Genomic DNA, 16315 nt, shown 5'->3' on the forward strand with positions numbered 1-16315 from the left:
ATCTGAGTTCTGATTTCTGCCCTCCCTAAGCCTGGTTACTTTTAGCCTGGATTAGTTCCTGAGGTAGCTGCCTGGCTCAGCTACAGGAATGCATATATTGAGGCAAAGGAGGAGTCAGCATGGGAGCTGAGGTAAGAATCCTTCTACAAAATGACAGTGTAAAAAGCAGCCGTGAAAGCATGCCCAGAGCTTCCCTCGTGCAGCTCCTCCTGTACAAGTCCCATTCATGCTCTGAACTGACAGAGCACAAACTCTCCCTTGTCCACAGGCTGTTCAGAGACAGGACTCTAACCACACCCACCCCAGTATCCCCCCCCTTCTTCTTCCAGGGAAGAGGAGGCCCAAATCAGACAGCAACTTCAGCTCAGCAAGCTGACTGAACACAGGAATACAGTGTCATACACGGCAACCAAAGGCACAGGGGCTCAGGGCAAGGGGGAATTCTGCTTTAATCAATTGGAAGTTGAGCTGATGACTGAACCTTGAATAGCCATGCATACCTGTGGTCCACATGAGCAAACAAAGTCACTGAACTTACCCTGGTTAAAATTATACCTAGTTGTAAAAAAAAAAAACAACCAAAACTCAAATAACCCTGATCTGGTATGAAATGTCTCTGTGTCTTCCCCAAAGGTCTAAATGAATCTTTCACTCTATGCTGTCCCTTTCATTTGCTCAGACAAGCCACTACTATGCATGGTATTGAAACACTTGTATAAAAATGCTATCTTCCTTAATTCACACTTTTTGTTTCTCTGTGTAAGCTTGTATGTAGGCCAGCCTTTAATATTTTTTTCATGTTTAATCAAAGCCTTGTGTGTGAGGACATTGCCACACAGTAACTTGGTACTATTCAGCCAAATCAGAACACCCCATGTTGAGCAAACAGAAGTATATGAAACAGATTTTACAAATCTATGACATACACGTCAGAAGTATTTCACAAGTGATTTTAATTTCAAATTTTTGATTATCCTTTTTCTCTGGAAAACAATGCTCTTGACCAGATTGCCTTCAACAGCCCAGAGCACACAACTCCCTCTAATGCACACATACACTTTGGCAGGAAAGAAAGAATTAGAGCAACTAAGAGTTCAATGGCATTCACTATCAGCTTTTACATACAGATAAAGAACCCTTGAAAAAGAGCATTTCTGCACATACAGCAGCTGTACACCACTGCAAACCCTACCTACACCCCTTGTAGTACTTACTTCACTCCAGTGAAGTCAATGGATGTTTTGTTACCTATTGTTAAATGATAAAATACCTCCAACAGGCACTGCTCGCTTACATGGGTTTCTTTTTTTTTTTTTGAAACACCCAAGATATACCTTTGTATTTGAAAAGAGGGGAAAGAATTAAAGTTCTCTCACTTCCTCACTCAGAAGATACTCACTGCTTGGATTAGCCACTAAATTAACTTCAGCTGTAGAGAAAATGACTCATTAAACAGAACAATCAAAAATTTCACTGGAGAGAAGGGGAAGAGGTAAAGAGAACTTTAATCTTCCTCCTCTCTTGCCAAATAAATGACACAGTAGTTTAAAAAAATAAGCAGAATGCAGTAACACTTATTAATAAATAAGGCTTAAAACAGAAAGTGTTAGAAAACTGAAGCAAAGGGAAAAACCAAAGCTTGGAGTACTTTAATGTTCTAACTGTACCCAAATACATCTGGAAACATTGCATAGAGCAGCAGAAAGGCAGAGTTGTCTTTAAGAGGTTACTTCTTAATGTAGATCATAATGCCAGAAGTTCAACAAATAGTTAAAAGAAAGTTTTGTTTGTACAATCACACATGTGCCAGACAACAGACATCCAGTTTTGTAATACACCACTGGGGACAAACATGCAAGAGATTTTTAAATAAAAGAACAAAAGTTTTCTTCCACAGACTCATCTGAATTGCTGTGAGACCAGTAGGAAATGTTTTAGGGAAACTGATGTTTCCTTCTATCACAGCCAGTTACTTATTGAATACTGGAGTCAGTTTCTAACTGAATCCTCCACGAATCACTAAATTTGATGGAGAATTGGGGACAGAAAGGTGGGAACCCTGCCTGTTTCTCATATGACATCTTGAGTAACTATAGCAGAAGGTCGGTAAGACAGCTGTCTGAAGCCATTACATATATGTTTTCATTTTCACCTGAAAATATTTTCCACATATATATGACCTTATCTAAACTAGAAAGGCTAATTTGTCAGTGTGGATTTGGGTTTCGGCAGAAAATATTTGCTTGAGAAGATGACTAACACAGACAGCTAAACTAGCATGAATACTAAAGCAGCAAGCACAAGTTTGGCAGTAAAAGATGTCTTCTCAGATACGGACCACCTAAACCAAAACAAGCCGTAATTGAGAAGTGGGGTTTTTTCTAATAGTATAAATACACTTACACTGCATTCCTACCTCAAAGTAGCACCTTCAGGGTGAGTGAAGAAGCAAACTCACTTTGATAAACCCTCTCAGATTCTCACCCAGCACACCTGCAAAGACTCCCTGGGCTGAGTGACTGGTGCTGAAGCTGGTCAGGATCACAATTCACTAATGGCACAGTTTCACAGCAACCCTGCAGACAATCTCAGACAGCTTCTGCAGAGGCAGAAGTAGCAGCAGTGTATGCCAAGACAAGTGTGGTTTCAAGGGCAGTGTAAGGCACTAATCACATCAGGTATTCCACTTGAAGATTTGCTGCCTGAAAGAATATAACAGATGGGGTTTCACAGTTGGTTTTAACCAAACTAGGAGCTAGCTGATGTCTAGAGAAATGGTTCCGGATTTCCTCCTAAATACATTCCCAAGTGCTCTTCAGGGGATGCCAAAAAACCCTCTAGAGGAATACATGTTCAAGAAGATAGAAACAACAGTGTGGCCTTCCACTTCTTTAGGCTGATGGTAAACCTGTGTCCTGCATTCTGCTTCTGAAGTGCAGTGATTGCCTGCACTTACTGGGGCTCTCCCTGGCTTAGTTCAGATGTACCTGCATGAACTGAGCCTAAGGAATCAGAACAGAGAAAGTCACAATGGTAAAAGCTGCAAGATTCAACCACGGATATGCAGATAAAGCCAGGGAAACAGATTCCAGACAGATTCAAGACTTATATCACTCTTGACTTTATAAAACCAAAGCAAAACCTTTCAAAAAGTTACAGTGAAGAACAGTAAGATGCTACTACAAGAGTTCATCAGTTAAAAGAACAAACAGATTGGAAAGTCCTACAAATAACAGGAGTCCTGTAAAGGCTACCATTACATGTTCTGTAGTCCTCTTTTCTTCTATATATAAAGCAATCCTGCTAATAATCTTCTGCTTTTACCGGTTCTTTCAACCCAAATGCAAATGCTGAAATGTGACCCAAATCTGTGATTAACATCACAGGAGTTATTTGATAAAGGAATAAAAGCTGACGAGCTACTCTAAGAAACAAAGAAGTAAACAAGCTTGAATCAAGACAGATCAAACACCTCACCAATCTTCAGGAGTAGTAGTTTTGGAAAAGATGAAATAACCAAGGTAGAAGATAAACTAGACATTGAATTACAAATAATTTTGTAGCCCTTTAGAGCTAACTCATTACTATAGCTAATTAAAATTAATAGGGACTCACTATTAATTCAAACAGAACAGTGTAGTAACACATTCCAGAAAAAGAAAGAAAAACTGTTAAAGGGACACATCCTAAATTGAGGCATGCTGCCCTAGTCCCACCAACCTCAAGTAGGTACAGTAATTTACATTAATTGGAGATTCTGCTCCTTCCACACCTAGGTGAAAAATAATTCATAGCCCATTCATGCAGAAGGATCATTCAAACCTTCCTCCAAAATATGCCTACACAAAATTTACGAACACATTGTATGTTAGAGGAATTTTCTTCCTCTAACAATTCTTGGCACATCAACGCTTTCCACTGCTGCAATCCCACAATGTTATCAGTACAAGGCTTCATTCATACCTATGTTTAAAATTTTATAACAGCCTATCAAGCTAAGAGATTATGAATCATTCAAGCCATTAAAGTCCAATTACATCAACTGAAATCTGAGCTTCCCAGCATTATTCCAATTTCTCTTTCTGCTCACTCAGCCCCTGTGCCCCTTCCTACACAACCTTCCCTTCTCTAACCTTGTGAAATTTCTCTTACAGAAGACCCAGGAGCTGGCCAATTTACACAGCATGTCTGTCACTCTTACCCTTCAATACATTTAACCACCACTTTTCTGTACTTGTGGTTTTGCCCTCACCTCTCCCCCACTCAGCTTCCTATCATTTCATGGATTGTCTGCTCCTGCTCCTCTGCATCCAGGCAACATCCTGTATCCAGGTCCTTTCTGCCTACCCTTCATTTCTGCATGATTATATTGGTTCAAATACATTTAATTATCATGTACATACTGACACTTAGCTTCACGGTGGATTAATTCAAATTAAAGTGATTAAAATAATCACATTTAGATTAGCAAATGAGAAAACTTATTTTTTTAATGTTCTTAATGGTCATTCTCAAACACCAATAACCACTAAATCATGATGATCTGCAATCTTACCTTTTTATTTAGCGTTTAATATAGTCCCTAGTTAGACAATACTATTAGTGTACATTTATGCAGATTCTTGACATGAAATTAACGACAACACAGGTCACTATTTAGCAGCTGTTTAAATTTTATATAATGACTTTTCAACCTCTGTTTGAATGAAAAACAGGATGAAAACTAACAAAATCCCTGAACACCTAATGAACTTACTTAACAAAATAAACGTTGCATTTAAAGACTTTTTTTTTTTTCTTATTTTTAAGCCTCATCTCTTTAGTAGGTGAAACTGAGTGACCCTGGCTACTGTGGAATTCAAAATTTCTGATTTTGCAGAGTTCTTAGGGCTTTTTTACTAAAAAACTTAAGAAAATAAAGCTATTTTCCCATCTTTTCTGTTGATCTCATTCAGTTTTGAATAAACATTAGGCTACTCACACTAAAATGAAAATAAATTTCTCTGGGTATCTACTCAAGCAGCTGCTGTTCTCAGAAATGAGGTAATGAGGTTTTAGCACTTCAAACTCCACTCATGTTCACTAGAGCAATGGGTTTATTTCCTCTAAACATTTGGTAGTTACACTGAGTGAAAGTTCTGTCTTAATTTAGGTAGTATTAATATATTAGAGCATATTTAGTCCTGAATACAGATTTATTTTGGAGAAAACAAGACAAAAATTACTTCAACCTGAACCACCCCACTTTCTCAACCTCAGCTTGCCTTCTCCAGGGATGTGCTACCACCACCTCAGGGTCAAAACAGAATTTAAAAGAAATGTAAATATTTGCTTTCTTCCTGGGAAAGCACTACATAGGGAAGAGGTGAAAAAGAAGGGATGTGCATATGGGGAATTGCATCAGTATAATTAGAGAGTTTTAGCAAGCTGGTAAACGTCTGTGTAGGCAATCCCTTCACTCTAAAGGGTATTTCCTAATTAAAAATATGCACCCCATTTTCGAGAGCCTTCCTACTGAAGAAGCATCTCACCATTGCCGCCCAATTAGATCAAATTGGGTGGCTGGCTCTTTTTGTTGTGTGCATGATAATACAAAGACTCTCCAAGTTCCCGCTCCACAAAGGCTTGTGTGAAACAGGCTTTGAAGACACAATAACATTCCTCTTGCGAGTTTCAAGCCCGGAGGCTAAAAGCACCAAGTAACTACTCATTCTTCCATCTTGAGACACATTCCTAACCTAGTTCAAAGGCCTGAAAAAACATGCCCTAGCTACATGCCTGCACACCTTCAGCAGGGCTTTCCCCTTCTAGCAGAGCTTGCTAGATAAAGAAGTTTCATACAGAAAAGAATTAAATACATTTGAGTTTTGTTTCACTTTTAAGAACTCCAGTGTTCATGCACAGCGCACCCTTCTTTAACTCCTGCTCCCAAGAAGCAGCTGTTGAGGAGGGAGTGGGCACAGCAGCTGGAAAAGGACAAGGGATGATCTGGAGCTGTTTGGCTTCCATCACTGCTCTTCTATTTAGTTTCATCTGCCTCCGTTTGGATCTCAAACTGGTAAGATAGATGTAAATCAGACATGGCTATCCACCCATATTAAGACATCCAAGGCATTCAAGAACATTATGCATCGTGTTCACAAGATGATGATAAAGGCAACAGAATACAAGACTATTTCCAAAACACTGACACGAGAACAAATATTAACTTTCAACAAGAAAAAAATGCTTACAGTTTTCAACATACAGCTTCCTAAATAGACTTAATTAATTGTTATTTTGCTGTTTCTCAGAAATCTGAATGCCATTATGCGTAAAATTAGGAAATATAAACAATTACTACAGAATAGGCTAGCCTAACTGCAGTTACCATTTCACGGAATGGAACCAGCCCACAGAAACAGTGGAGCAGGCAGATGGGAGTGAAGGCAGCCCAGGTGAGCAGGAAGGAAGCCCAGCTTGCAGGAAGGCAAGCTGGTAACACCTGCCTAAAGCTCCTGCAGGACCCTGCCCCAGATGTGCCAGCCAGCCTGCTTTTTGGGATTCCCGAACCACACATGGGAGATAAAAAGTTTCCTTTGTTTGCAATAATTTTCAGTACACCTAAACTAAGGTTTCCTTACCTGTATTTCATTTTTTATCTGCAATCAAGCAATTAATTATTTAGTACTCCTGAATTTCCCTTTCTTTTAAAGAGAAACATATATTTTTAAATTTTGTAGTTTAGTTGATGCTATTAAGAAAAAAAACATCAACTGTGATCTGCAACACAGAAAAATGGACCAAATGCTAAAAATACTGTAACATAGCAAAGTACAGTGTGCCTATGCTTTGCAAGCAAGGAAGTCAAAAAGAGAAACAGGGTAAATGTAACAGGTTAAAGAGAGGCAATTTTTTCAATTTTAACAATGCTGTTTCCACCTAAAATATATTTTTGTCCTCCTAAACATTTCAGTTAGTCACTTTCAATTCCCCAAATGCAAATGGTTCCGTTTGAATTTACCATCACTACAAAAAGCCAAGTACTGCTCATTTTTCCCTTCATGTAGCCATAGTACAGATCTTCATTCCCATCAAAATAAGGAATATATTACCTTACTGACATCTAAGAGCCATTCTGAATCCCGTGGCAAGCTGAGCTGCACTACCTCTTTCAAGGACTGCACTTTCAAGCTGAGCTACCTACTGTTGGTCATTTCCAGGAAATACAAGTGTACTCTGAAATGAAAATCTCTGTGGATAAATTCCAAAATGGGAAAAAAAGTAAGATAACATTGTCTTAGCCTCAACTAAGTAAACAGCTTGTTAGTTTATGCCTTCATTATTATATAACATTCTGCTCCATAAATGCACCATTTGCTATTTTGAAGTAACAAGTAATTCAGAAATTGTGATCAGGAATTGCAGGAGAGGAATCACTAATTACCACAGCACAAACTCTTCTGAGGAAATGAAAATTAATCCCATTTTTCAGAGACCACTCAGCCAACGTCACCATCACTTACCTACAGTGCCTGCATGAGTCAGAAACGGAACAGCCACCATCATTTCATCAAAGTACCCAACCTTTATTTCTCTGGGTATCACCACAGAGACCAAGTACCATGAAAAACCACACTGTACCACGCAGGGAAGGCTGCAGACTTTACCAGCCCTATGACACAGCAGGTTCAGCAAAGGACATTCTGTTACATCTGTGCCTTCTCCAGCAAAGAGAAGAGCTTCTGTTTTCCTCCTATGTTAATATCTATGTGAAGGCTCTAGCATCACAGCTGACAGTGACTCCCAAACACCCTGTCAATCACTTGCACAGGAACCTTCAAACCAAACTGGGAATTACTGGAAGACCAGTCTCCTTGCTCTAGCAGTTTCCAAGGTATTTCAGCAAAGTGCCTAAGCATCACTTACTGGGACACCAGCACTCCCCTGCAGCACATCCAGGAGGATTCCGAGCTCCGAGTCTGTCTCTAAAGCCAAAACGCCTCCCCTGTCACTCATTTCCTGCTCTCTAGGGGTTAAAATTCTCTTTTCCAACACAGCAATCTTCTCTTCAAAATGAAGACCAGCTGGCTGAAGATTAATTACCATCCAGTGTTTTAGTCTAAAAGATTCCCTCACTGGCACACATCAGCTGTCACTTGAGGTGTCTTTGCATCGCTCGCATAGCACAGGGCACGGGAAGTTCAGGTCAGACCTGCAACAAGTCACAGCTCCAGCCATGGTGTTTCAAGCTCCCCACCTCCCTTCCATTCCTTTGCAGTCATTTACAAACTGATAAACAGAAGACCCCAGCTGAGATGTGCTGTAAGAGGCGAGACAAACTCAATCTTCTACCTCCCGTGTACAGCTCTTCAGGTTCTTTTACTCTCTCAGTGAAGACAGACAACTCTCAGCACAGCATTTACATGAATGTTACTGGTGATGTACAGACATGCAGGATCTGGTTAGGAGAATGATGGGAGAGTTTGTTTTGGTTTGGTTTGAATCCCATAATTCAGTGAAGTAAGGGCAGACAGAACCCATACAATCAGACTGGCTTAGTTTCCTCCACTCCAGCTTCAAGGTCTTTATTCCTTCAGGGAACTGTGCCACTGAAGGAAGACTCCAGTGCACAAACTAGTTAAGTATTTTATTGACTGGCAAATCCAGCTTATGGAGTTTCTACCCTATAGTTATGTCTTAACAAATATTTGTGCACCACACTGAAAGCCAGACCGCTGAAACTAGACAGGAACCAAGGCTGCTAGTTAATTCCCACTTTTCCTATTCACACAGATTCTGTATTTCAAAGCAAGCATGTGCAATCCTTATGTGCCCTAGTGGTTAAAAATGTCTAAATCCTACACAGGCTGGAGGGGATGGGCTGAGGCAGAAGAAGAAGAAACACAGTCAATTAAAGCTGTAGATGTTCCCAGACTCTACATTCCTCCCTTATATAACACATATCATCAGAGAGTTCAAATGTGCAAGTACACTTCAACAGCTTCTAGCTGTGAGGTGCACAACATCCTCCTGAAGCATATCTTATTTGAAAATTTAACAGGTCATTTCTTCCACATTCCCAGCTTCCAAAACAATAGAATTTTACAACAATTGACAAAATGTACACAGGTAAATCTTCTGTGATAGACCACGGAACAGTACATTTCACCTTCCAGCTCAGGTGGCTGAAACCAGGTCTTCCAACTAGACTCCCAAATTATTACAAGCACTTGAACACACACAGACTTCCACTGTCTCATCGACCTGATCAAAAATTACTCTGAAGAAAATACACTTCACAATTACCCAAGGTTAAATCTCTAATAATAGTCTTCAGAGAACATGACCTAGATATGTCAAGCATGATCAGAGAGATATATATCAAGACATCCTTTAGTTAGTTAAGAGTGCCAGGCTTATTTAAATCTCCTTTATCTGTTCACACCTTGGCTTTTGTTAAATTTCACATCATTTCTGTAAGTGGAGAGTAAAGCTGTTAAACTTGTGAATCTTTTTTTTTCAAGTTACCAATGTCTCTCCTTCGCTATCTCTATTTCATGTAGTCAAAATAATAATCACCACTTATCAAAGCCTCAGAATTATGTAAAAATAGAATAATGCTACTCACTTTTATGAACTGGTACTGTAACACATCAGATCATGTACAGATGACCAAAAGCCAGCTTTTACCATTCTGACAAGTTGGGAATTCAGACACATTTGTCAGTATTAATATATTTGTGTTGCAGCTCTTACTACAAAATGAAAACCACATCTGCTGTAACAAGCCAGAATAGCTTTGTCATTTGAAGTTTTCTTTTACAATATATTATTTAAATTTTAAAAAGTAAGAGAATCTATACTTACTAATCCATAAGACAAATTATTAAACGAATGAACCCCAATCAAATTTGTAACTGTCCAAGTAGTAGACTGTAAAGAAGAAAATGCTGCAGTTAAAAAAACCTGTGTGAATATAGTCCTATAAAATACATCTCTACTGTATTTTATAAAATCAAGGAGTTTTAATGTTAAAATTCCCTCATTCTTATTTATCTTGTACTTTATTCAGATTTTTATCTGTGGTTTACTGCTGTGGTTGTGACAGGGATATTGCAAGACAAAGAATTCAGGAAAGGAGAGCTGGAGGTAAATTCTGCTTGCCTTACTAAGCAAATCATCCTGTTAAGGTCAGCAAGATAACCAAATACTAAAAAAAAAATTTAAAAATCCAATAACAAATAAGGACTACATGTGCTTCCTAAGCAGAGTGTTCATCCCTGCAATAAAGATATAGAAAAAAATACAGAAGGAAAAACACCTTCAGAAAAGTGAAGTACCATGCAAAATAAGCACCTCTAAAACAAACTCTTTGTGTATATCCAGGCTCTCCACATTTCTTTATACTCATCCTCCAACTTTCAAATATCACCATCCCAGTTCCCCTGAGATCACAAACACCTTGCAATTCTCTCTATCTACATCATCCTGCCATAGTTTGTGTGTCTCCCAAGTAATTTCTCTCTCATTTCCACCTCTTTCCCATACCAGTTTCTCTAAGTGCTCCCCAGCCTTCACCTCAAGTTCCCCATTATGTTATGCCAGAAACCCTCAGTCTCTCCTGGTCACAGCACAGGTCCCATGAACAGCTTTCCCCTCCTTTTTCCTCTTGTCTTTAAGAGTATTTCATAATTCTCAATCAAACACAATAATTAGTTTTCATTGAAACTTGGCACAGAAATTTAACCTAAAGTCAAATTAGTTTTTTAAAATAATATTTATTTCTCTCCCATATCATTGGACACCAAAATTATTTTTAAAGCTTATGTGACTTTACTCATGTAATAATCAGTACTGAACAGATTAACTTTCAGAGCTTCAACAAACTGGGAAAAAAAACCCCACTTTCTTTACAAACAAGCTATTATACACTTACTTGTTCAAAAGACTATTCAAGTAAATTTACTTTCAATACTTGCACTCATGTATTTAGAAAGTCATGAAAACTGTACAGTCACAATGAATATAAAATTTTAGCTATCATAAAGTTGTCCTGAGACGATGCACCATACTGAAGATATTGGTCAAATTACATTACCATTCCACAGTTGCTTGCTGCATTTTATTAACAAGCTGTAATTCTCTATTTACAAGTGTTATCTAAGAAAATTTATGATCTCCCTACAGTTGCTATTAAAAATCAGCATCATGCTCACCCTTCAATGTCCTGTTTCATTTTCAAATTTAAACCACATTCAAAAAACAGCTTAAATATTAACTAAAAGTGAAAACCATGTGCTAAAGATGTCCAGGTAGTACCTCATAATCATATGAATTTGTTTATAAATCATTCTGTTTCAGTTTTCAAGCCAGGAAAACAAAAGAGAAACACCTAAAGCCATTAATTATAAGCTTGTGGTCTTGTTAAACAGGAGAACTGCAAATATGCAAGTATGTTGAGACACAGGCTCAATTTTGGCAAATAATTAGGTGTGGGGAAAAACTGGTGTGTGCATACAGTAAGAAATGCACTGTTTTGTCTACAGTAATACCCAAAAAGCATGAAAAACTTTCATAACATGCTGATATTTACATTGGTGCTGACCCAAAACTACAGAAACTTCTGTTCTTCAGTTTGGGAAACAACGTGCCCCTAGAAATTTAATTCAACTGCACAAGTCTTGTTTTGGCACCCTTGTGGGTCTCTTCCAACCCAGGATATCCTATGATTTTATGAATTGCTGTTGTTCCACCTTAAGTTTTTAACTTGAGAAAAAGAACACAACTATTGAAAACTATGAAGGAATAAAAAAGCAAGCAGTCTCCCAAAAAAACCCCAAAAAACCCAAGTATATAGTAGAAGAATGACGAGCAATTTTCTATTTCCTATCATGTGTATTTTCATGAGAACCACATGAAAATTTAGTTCCACCCTTAGAAGCGTTTTGCTTGAAGTGGATACAGGCAAAAGTCTAACAACCCTATAGATGTCCTTGTGCTAAATTCCCATTGTACTGTTTTCCATTTTCTTACATCACCAAAAAATCCCAAACCACCCATGCAGTAGGTGAAACAGTCAGCATCAAAGCTAGAGTGAGCCAAGTTACCACTTGCTTACACTACACATATTCTGTTCTGTGTTATTAGCACTTACATTCAGGAGTTCTCAGAGTCATCAACAAAATGGAAATGAAGCTTTGAAGCTTGGGAGATCAAAGCAAGATACCTGAATTCATTCTACTGTCCTGCTACTGCATTTCCTGTTCCTCCAGAGCCAACATCTAATGGTTTCCTTTCTGGAATATTTTTTGACTATATACTCAGAACACAAGTCATCAGCAGTTCATCTTCAAAACCCCTGCTCATTTGAGGAGCCTTCTCACAGCCACTCCAAAAGCAGGATCCACAGCATATCCACAACATCTGCTCACCTCTTTTCTTGGGTTTGCGCGCAGGGTTTTGACAGCGGGGGGCTACAGGGGTGGTTCTTCCAAGAAGCTGCTGGAAGCTGCCCCCATGTGTGACAGAGCCATTGTCAGTCAGCTCCAAGATTCACCTGCTGCTGGTCAAGGCTAAGCAGTGCCACTGACAGTGGCAGTACCTCTGAGATTATGTACTTAGGAACAGGAAAAAACTGCACAACTGCAGCCAGAGAGAGGAGTGAGGACATCTGAGACCACTGTGGATACAGGAAACTGCTCTGCAGAGGAAGTAGCAGCAAAGACAACATGCAGTGAACTGGCCAAAATCCCCATTCTCATACCCTTGCGCTGCTGTGAGGAAGAGGCAGAGAAATGGGGAGTAAAGCTCCCTCCAGCTAGGAAGAAGGGAGGGATGGAGGACAAGTGTTTTAAGATTTAATTTTTATTTCCTATTATCCTACTCTGATTTGATTGGTAATAAATGAAACTAATTTGCCCAAGTTGAGCCTGTTTTGCCCAGGACAGTAACTGAGGAGTGATCTCTCCTTGCCCTTATCTCATGAGCCTTTTGTTGTATCTTTTTCTCACCCGTCCAGCTGAGGAGGAGAAGGATAGAGCGGCTCTGGTGGACACTTGGTGTCTAGCCAGGACCAGCCCACCACATCTGTGCATGCAAAACTCTAAGCAGGAGGAAAACGCCTTCGGGCTACACTGCTCTCTCCCCTCAATTTTTCCATGTCATGGGCTGGTGTTTCCCAGCACAACTTGGCAATTGCAGCAACGAAGCCTTCCAGCTACAGCATAAAAGGCCACTCATCAGAGGATCCAAGAGTCACCAGCTAGGCTAGACACACACAACAGTACCCAGTTCTCTAAAGCAGAGGTAAAGGTTTGGGCAGGAGAGCACACAGAACTGCACTGAAACTACAGCACTTCTAACAGGAAAAAAGAAGAGAGCTAGGGCAGGGCCAGCTGTTGGGAAACAGCCAAGAATATATGACAGGGAAGGCAATGGGATTGGAGAGTGCAGAGGAATTCTGTGGGTGAGAGAGAAATGTTTTTCAATGAAGTTTGGGAAACAACATGATTATTTCAGCCAGGATCCTTAATGTTAGGAGAAATAATTACACTTGAAAGAGACTAAAAATACTTCAGAATCTCATGCTGAACAACTTGGAGGCAGCTGGCAGAGAAAGACAGGGGAGCAGGGAAAAGGACAGGAGTCAGGTAGTTTGCATCAAAGCAGCAGCATCAGTCATTTTACTGTTAGGAGATGAATAGCCAACATTTGGGGTCATTGTCTTGTAGATGGCAACAACAGAAAATTCCAGAACAGATAAAACAAGCACTATCCAGATAGTTTTGGCCTTTGGGATGGGGTGGAAGATTGTTCTATGGAGGGAAAAAGAAAACCAACATGTACAGTCCCTTTGCCACTTCTAAGATTAAAAGTGTAAATAATAACCCATGAAAGAGAGGGAGAGGAAAGAGAAAGAGTAACTAAGAGTACTTTGTGCAGCCTTCCCCAGCGCTTGCCCTGAAACCTGCAGCTTCACCTTTCCCTTCCCAGCTCTAGATGTTTTCTCCTCTCTACTGTACCTGCAAACACACCAAGTAGCTTTTCCTTCTTTCACTTGCTCAGACACCAACAGGAGAAACCACAACCACAATCTCCCTGCTCTCAGCTGCAGCCTGAACAGCCTCAGCTGCCACAAGGAGCACAGGAGAAGCTGGCCAAGGAGGCACAGGCTGCTCTGCTGCTTGCTGGGAAAGGCAGGCAAAGCTTTGGGGAACTGTGGAGTTTTCAGGTGAATGGTTTGGCTGAAGGCGCTCAACAACTTTTTCAGGAATGTGCAAGTAGTCCCATAAATCATTCAGCTCCAGGCATGTTTTCTTAGGAATGGCATAAGGTACAACCTACCCAGAACAAGTCTCCTGCCAAACCTAAGTTTTACCTCCAAAGCAAAAAAGGTACAAGCACATGTCAAAAAATAACTATAAAAACGGTTTAGTGTGAAAAAAACATTGTTGGGTTTCTTTCCTTAGCACACTCAAGAGATGAGCTAGTCAGGCTGAATTTTACAAGAGCAGTTTCAGTCGACAGGAAGAAATCTAACCTGGGAAACAAGAGTCCTAACAGTTAATGTCTGAGAAGGCTACAAGCAACCAACAAAGCTTTACAGTGGGAAGGGAGAAGGAACAGCTATGGCTCAAACTCCCCATATAATTACAACCTGATTCTTCCCTTGCCTCACAGAAGCTGTGCCTCCTCAATCCAATCCAAATTTTGGGAAATAAGAACCAACTTCAAATAACAATTACTCTATTACACTCTATTTTACACAATGCTGCCCTTAAAAGCATCTGCATAGTATTTTTCAGTGAGTTCTTTTATCAGGTCTTCCACATCCTAATCTTTCACTGAACACCGTAATCACAACAGGTATCTACCTAACACCACCATGGAGAGCATTGCCACTGCTTTTATATTAAAGATGACACATAGTTCAATTAAACAAGTTATCCACAGCAAAAGGAAAGCAGTGCATTTGGAAAAAAACTGTGTAAGCAGTTATGACACTGCTCCCCCAGACCTGCCTTCTCATACCCTTCATATAGTCTTTATTTACCCACACACTGACCAAGGATCTTCTCTCACACTTACTCTCCAGTGTCAACACTGCACAGGTGGGAGGGAACAGTGATGCTCCCAGCAAAGTGACTTAAGTACAGAACATGCTGCATCCTCCGGCAAAAGTCCGCTCCTGAAGAATTCACAACACCAATGCTGTCCTAAGCAGATATGGATTCCCAGGGTAACAAGAGGCATCTTCAAAAAGAGGACTCTTGCAAGCACATGCCCGAACTGAGAAAAGGTGTGGCTGTGTAAATTTGAGTACATTTAGTCACAAATAATGTATGGCAACACTCAGCACAGTCCTGTCAGCCACAAAAGTTACCATTTCCTACCAGTTACCACTTGAACCAGACTGGCAATATTTGCACTGATCCTAAGTCCCACCTCAAACTTCCAAATTAACCTAATATTCATAGGTCATGTAAGACAAAGACTTAATATTACTTTGCTCTAATGGGCAACAGCAGCAATGCCAAGCAGCAAATGTGAAGAGACTGTTTTGCTTTTTTTCAGTTTATAAGGATGTAAAACATCTAGAAATGAAAAGTATGTGATCCCAGGCATCACACCAACACCAGCCCTCAATGTTCCCTTCAGCACAGCCAACAGGTGACAGAAATACTGAGATAATGTAAACAGTGGTATGAGATTCACCCCCTAATTCACCCCCCATTTAGTCATTATAACTGCTTTAAGCACTGTGATTGCTGCTGCTCAGGTATGTAGGAAACTATTAAAATTGAATGACAAAATTTACTAGATAACTATCTGCCAGTACTCTCCTGCACCAAAACAAAGCACTCTTCATCTTTCATGAAAGGACACAGGTGTGCTGTACTTTATAAGCTCTTAACAAGAGACATTGTTCTGTGCTGCATGAAGTTCCCACTCAACAGAAACATCACACTGCTTCCAACAATGCTCCTACTCATCTTACACGTCTGTAATGAACGTGCAACAACCTGGCAGAAGTTTTTCCCGAATTAAAAATTAAAAGCTTCAGGAAGAAGCAGAACACATTAGTCAATGCTAAAACCACAGTTCATAGGGCTCACTTCTCCTGCAGTTTGTAACACTGGCAGGTGAGGGACAGCCACACAGACATCAACCCTAACACAAGTGATAGATACAATGTTCTAAAGGCTTTGAAGTCTGTTTCCAAATTCACAACTCCTTCCAACGAAACTGAATGAACACTGGTCACAGCCCTGTGAGGTAGATGCCCTTAGCCATGCACGTGTTAGCAGGGCTTACTGCTCTACTCTGGGCCACA

General features: G+C 39.9%; 1 protein-coding gene across 1 annotated transcript in view; it reads right to left on the reverse strand.

The window, feature by feature from the left end:
• IRS1 (insulin receptor substrate 1) overlaps positions 1–16315 on the reverse strand; it is a 48715-nt gene that overhangs the window by 27406 nt on the left and 4994 nt on the right. The gene's annotated exons all lie outside the window — the stretch shown is intronic.

The sequence above is a fragment of the Fringilla coelebs genome (genome assembly GCF_963513975.1).
Source record: "Fringilla coelebs genome assembly, chromosome: 10".
Taxonomy (NCBI): domain Eukaryota; kingdom Metazoa; phylum Chordata; class Aves; order Passeriformes; family Fringillidae; genus Fringilla; species Fringilla coelebs.